The sequence below is a fragment of the Muscardinus avellanarius genome (assembly GCF_963383645.1).
Source record: "Muscardinus avellanarius genome assembly, chromosome: 8".
NCBI classification, from domain to species: domain Eukaryota; kingdom Metazoa; phylum Chordata; class Mammalia; order Rodentia; family Gliridae; genus Muscardinus; species Muscardinus avellanarius.
The window spans coordinates 110,118,821-110,124,453 of record NC_137794.1 but is presented as its reverse complement, the minus strand read 5'-3'; the positions used below and the strand labels follow the sequence as shown (position 1 = coordinate 110,124,453).

The 5,633-nt window shown below is 42.7% G+C and overlaps 1 pseudogene across 1 annotated transcript; it reads right to left on the bottom strand.

Moving 5' to 3' along the window:
- Positions 1-914: 914 nt before the first annotated feature.
- Positions 915-4,783, bottom strand: LOC308266138 (short coiled-coil protein B-like; annotated as a pseudogene). The gene is made up of 2 exons: positions 4,539-4,783; positions 915-984 (listed from the first exon to the last, which is right to left on the bottom strand). The product of its transcript is annotated as a short coiled-coil protein B-like (transcript).
- Between the last annotated feature and the right edge of the window lie 850 nt (positions 4,784-5,633).

Sequence of the window (5,633 nt, the reverse complement as noted above, 5' to 3'; positions counted from 1 at the left end):
AAGAGCTTCTCACGCCTACCCTCCAGGATTATTGTTGTTAGATGCTTAGAGATTTCAAAGAATTCAGAACCTATCTGACATCCTCCCCCCTAGTATCCCAGTTGGGGATGTGTTGTTTTCAGAGACCTGAGAAAACCCCAGGGAGACAAACACCAGCTGGGGAAATTCTGCCCTCCTGGGTGTCAGGACAAAGTCAGGTAACAGTCTCTGCTGGGTGGTTGCAGAACCCCGCAGGCTGTGGCTGCCCGGCCATGTGCTCAGGAGCTCCCGGAGCCCCCAGGGCTTGTGTTCTACTGAGCGGAGTCAGGGAGAAAGGAGGCATCCAGCATGGGTGCTTGGGGAAGAGCACACTGCAGAAACGGGAGTGGCCGGGCGCTGCGGCCGCCGCAGGTGGGGACTTTGCCTGACCTGGCAGGCAGCCGCCCCCTGGGCAGGGGACTAGCGGTGGCCAGAAACAGGACCTTCACACCACTGCTTCAGCTGAATATGACACCAGAAGTGCTCCTCCTCCTCTACCTCCCCAGAAACTCTCCTCTGCCACCTCCCCAGCAGAGAATCAGGGTGACTAGGAAGGGGCCGCAGAGTCAATACACCCAGGGCCTGGCCAGTGAGCCCCAGCAGACCTCAGCAGACCGCTCCTCCTTGCCATTGCTGCTCCACCCGGGGCACCACCGGGCCTCTTCCTGGGGCCCGCTCTTCCCCTGCTGAGGGACACGGCTCAGTGCCACGGACCCCGACACACACTGGAGCCACAGCGCTGGGGCTGACGCTTAGCTCCATCAGCTACTAACTGGTGTTCTGTGTGCTTCTACTTTCTCATCTGTAATGTGAGGAGAACAGGACCTTCCTTGCAGCCCACGTTGGGCAGACAGAATTATTACCCACACGGAGCACGAAGCAGGGCTGGCAACGTGTTAGGTGTTGGCTTTGAAGGGCTCACTTCCCACGTGCTTTCCAGGAAGGGTTCTGGCAAGCTCGTGTATCCTAAAAAGAAAAGATGGAGGAGGAGCCTCAGTCTCCCCCACTTGCCTGAAAGTTAATGATTCATTAGCTGATTGCAGCGTGCTGGGGTTGATGGTCTGCCGAATTCCAGGTGTGAGTCACAGTACAAGCCCCCAAAGGGTTATAACGGATACAGCAGGAAAGCTTAAAATCCACCAGGCTGTGGCAGATGTGGTGGTGCAAGCCTGTAATGCCAGTACTTGGGAGACTGATACAGGAGGATTGCAGTTGAGGCCAGCCTCAGCAGTTGAGTTAGATACTCAGGAATTTGACGAGACCTTGTTTTAAAATAAAAAGGACTGAGGGTGTAGCTCAGAGGTAGAACACCCCTGGGTTCAATAAGACTCGATTTCATAGACAAGGGAAGGCATGAGACGTGATGGTTGACTCTTTGGAGTGTGTGTATGTGGTGTTACATGGTGTTTGGGGAATGTATCCAATTTATCCAATTTTAATTTAGACTTGAATCTTCTCTACATTTTCAAGATGTACTTGGTACTACACTCCAATATGTATAGCCCAGATATGTTTCAAAGAAGTTTCACTCTATTTCTATAGAAGAAGAGATGTGATTTTTAAAGCAAATGGAATCAGGAGCCCCGTGGTCGTTTTCAGGTCTGCGTAATTGGCCTCCAGGGCTGGAGTCCAGGACTGAATTGCCTCCTCATCCATTGACAAGAAGAACCCACCCTTTGCCTACACAGGCAAAGGGAAAAGTCAGTTGCATTTTACTATAAATAGTTTGAGCCACAAAGAAGTATTTCTTCGGTTGCTCAAATGGTTTTGAAACTTCCTTTTACCTTTGAGGCAACACTTTAGTCATTGATAAGAACCAACCCCAGGACTGGCCACAAAAGTTGCAGGACTCAGGAACAAATGAAAATAAAAGGCCCCTTTAAAAATAATAGTAAGAATTTCAAGACAGGAAAAGCAAAACGCTAACCCCAGCACAGGGGCCTCTGGGCAGGGAGCTTGTAGATCTGCAGAGGTCACATGTCCATGGCTACCTCATCATGGATTGAATGTGTGGGGTTTGTTTGTTTGTTTGTTTGTTTGTTTTGGTGGTACTGGGGTTCCTGGAAACCCTTCTACCTCCGGACTACACTCCCAGACCTATTTTTTATATATATTTTTACTTGAAAACAGGGTCTCTTAAGCCAGTGAGGCTGGTTTCAAACCTGCGCGATCTTCCTGTCTCCTCCTCGCAAGGGTGGGGATTACAAGCGTGTGCCACCACTCCCAGCTTAATGTATTTTTAAAAATCAAACGTTTTGCCCTGGAGACCCTGTTTCCAAATAAAAATATAAAATAGGTCTGGGAGTGTAGCCCGGAGGTAGAAGGGTTTCCAGGAACCCCAGTACCACCAAAAAAAAAAAAAAAAAAAAAAAAAATCAAACATATTTAAGAAGCTTCCAAGCTGAAGCCCTTTACCAACATTTACCGATATTTAGCAACATTAACGTTGTTTGCAATATAATGTAATATTTTCTTCGCGGAGAATCACATTCTTTAGAATAAATCAGACACAACTTTGACATTGTTTTTAAAAACAAAAGTCATGTAAGTACATTTCTCACATTTGTTTGTTTTGCGATACTGGGGGTTGAACCAGTATTAGGCATTCTACCTCTGAGCTACACCCCCAGCCCTATTTTTTATTCTTTATTTTGAAACAGGATCTCACTACATTGTGGAGGACCTCACTAAGTAGCTAAGGCTGGCCACAAACCTGCAATCCTCCTGTCTCAACCTCCCAAGTACTAGGATTACAAGAGTGCACCACCATACCCGGCCATTTCTCACATTTTCTGTGCATTTATATAACTTTGTTTTAGGTTGGAAATGTGAATATCATGTTGTACCAGGAGTTCTCATTTATATGTTGACCTAGCCTGCTTCTCATTTTACAAAGGCTATGCTATCAAACAGTATGATTTTGGAAAATTTAGATTGTATGTCCCTATTGACTAAAATATCAGGTACCTATTTATTTCCCATACATTCCTCATGAAGATTCATCCCAAGTGGTCTATTTGGAAAGAGAAATCCTGTGGCTGAGACAGCAGACCTGCTGAGCCTGCAAAAACACGATGTCTTACTTTGTGCCGAGCGCTGTTTTTTTTTTTTTCTTTCTCTGAAACAACTTTTTATTAAACAGCAAAGCAGAACTATAACACACTTTTAAATATTTGTAAATTAGGTCACAAAAGGACGCAAAGCATTTGCAGTCTATTATATCTTCATATAGCTAAAGTCATCAAATCTTACACTAGTACGTAAGATTATTTCATGATTAAAAGTAGTCCAAATCTAATAATCATAAGCTATATTAGTGAATCTCTTTTATAACATTTTAATATTACTTCTGATACTGATTCCCTTACCAAATGGAATCTACAAACTAAATTTTTAAATATTCTTAAATAAGACTAAAACTCTTACAAACCAAGTTGTTGAATTTACAGAAAATTCTGGGAGAAGATAAAATGCTGAAATACTGAGTAAGATTACTGATTCTTATACATGTTAAATTCTCCCGTTTATTTATGATTCTGATACTAATGTACTCTCTGAAGGAATTTTGCAAAAGTTGATCTGTTGGGTCCCACATATAAACCTTGCCAAACTCTGTAACACGTCTAGCATGTGGTATTCAAACTCAGTCCTCTTTCCCTAAAAGATCTACTCTAAGACAGAGGTGACACAGATCTGGAGAGAAAACATCTGGAGTTGGTTATTATTACTTAGCAACTTCTTTCTACCTTATTTCTAAGGTTTTCTATGTTTAAAACAACACATGACCGGAACTCCTCTCTTTTCAGATACCAAATGAGTTATTTTGGGTAAAGGAAGATTTTAACAATTCTTCCCAATACGAAATTTCATTTCAAAGAAAAATCTTCAATTTATAGCCTCAATTTGTTTTCAATTAAAGAGAAATCAACAATCTTACCTTATTAAGTATCACAAACAACAAGCTCTAGCCGAGAAAGTATCTTATTTTGGTTAAGTATCAACAATTACGAGTACAGGTTACTCTTATAGGTGATTAACTATTAAAATTACTTTTACAAACGTGAAACCATCTGTTTTCCTTGGGGGAGGGCAATGCAAAGGAGAGGCAGATGGAGGAGAGGCACAGACGGTGGACGGGGCACCTGAAGCTGCACACTCAGGACATGATTTTGGTCACTTTTTCACAACATGGTAGTTATTTTTTTTAAATATCTTACCAAGCCTATACTAAAAGACAGCGCTAAATGTATATATTAAAGCAAATTTGATAAAACATTCATCTTCAAGTCTCATAAGTATATGGAATTCTAAAGTCTCTACAATACATTTGCACACCTTCATAGACTAACATAATACACAAACTTGTCATGCAGTTACTTTTGCCTAGATTTGACATTGTCTTCTTAAATAGTGAAGCCACAAACAAAAGTTCTGTACCTTTTAGAATTATCCAAGTATTAAAGAAAAACAAAAAGATCAGCAGCAGTTCCATGAAACAGAAGGGAAATTGATCCCTTTGCCTTCTTTTGCTTTTTGTGTCAGTCGTCTGAAAAACACTAGAAGCAGACATGAGGTTTTCTATATACTGTCCCAGAACCTGGTTCTCTGATTTTAGCTTCAGATTTTCTTCTTTACCTGCATCTGCTCTTGCAGAGAGATCTTCAAGTGTGTGTTGCAGTTCCAATGCTTGATCGATAAGTCGTGTTTATTCCTCCAGTTCCACCTGATTTTCAGCATCAACTGCATCCATGTCGGCATTCATCATCTTGGGTAACAAACTTTTAGGAGGCCTTAGATACAAAGTCCTTGATGAATGGTCTTGGCGACGGAGGCTGCAGGAAGGGGTGTGATGGGAAGGACGCCTCCAGCCTGGGCACCTGGACCAACTGACCCCGAGCGCTGTTTTAAGCCCATTACTTGCAGTAGTTTCTTTAGTTCTGACAGAAAGTCCCATTAGTGAGGTAGGAAATGAGATCCCATCACTTTTGCCATCGTTCAATATGAGGAGCAGATCAGTGGGCCAGGCCTGGTGGTGCTTGCATATAATCCCAATACTTAGGAGGCTGAGACGGGAAGACCACAAGTTGGAGGCCAGCCTCAGCAACTTAGCAAAGCCCTCAGGAACCTAGGGAGACCCTGTTTTCAAACAAAAACTAATAGGGCTAGGGGTGTAGCTCAGAGGTGGAATGCCCCTGGGGTTCAATCCACAGACCCACAAAATAAAAAAGTAGAAGAAAGTCACCCACACTCAAAAGAAGGAAAAGTAAACTTCATCTCTTGAGGGAAGAAATATTTTTTTAAAAACTTAGGAACATGTTTTTTAGACCATCTCATCAAAGCCCGGTACAGTGGCGCATGCCTGTAATTCTAGTACGTGGGAGGCTGAGACAGGAGCATCACAAGCTGAGATCAGCCTTAGCAACGTAGGGAGACACTATTTCAAGATTAAAAGAAAAAAAAGAATTTAAGGGTTTCGAGTGTAGCTGGGAGGCAGAATGCCCCTGGGTTCACTCTTAGGGACCAAAACAATAAAACATCAAAAAACATTATAAGAGTATATAGGTAATGATTAAGGCCAGAAATCTAGTAAGATTGCCAAGAGAGTGAGTGGGTAA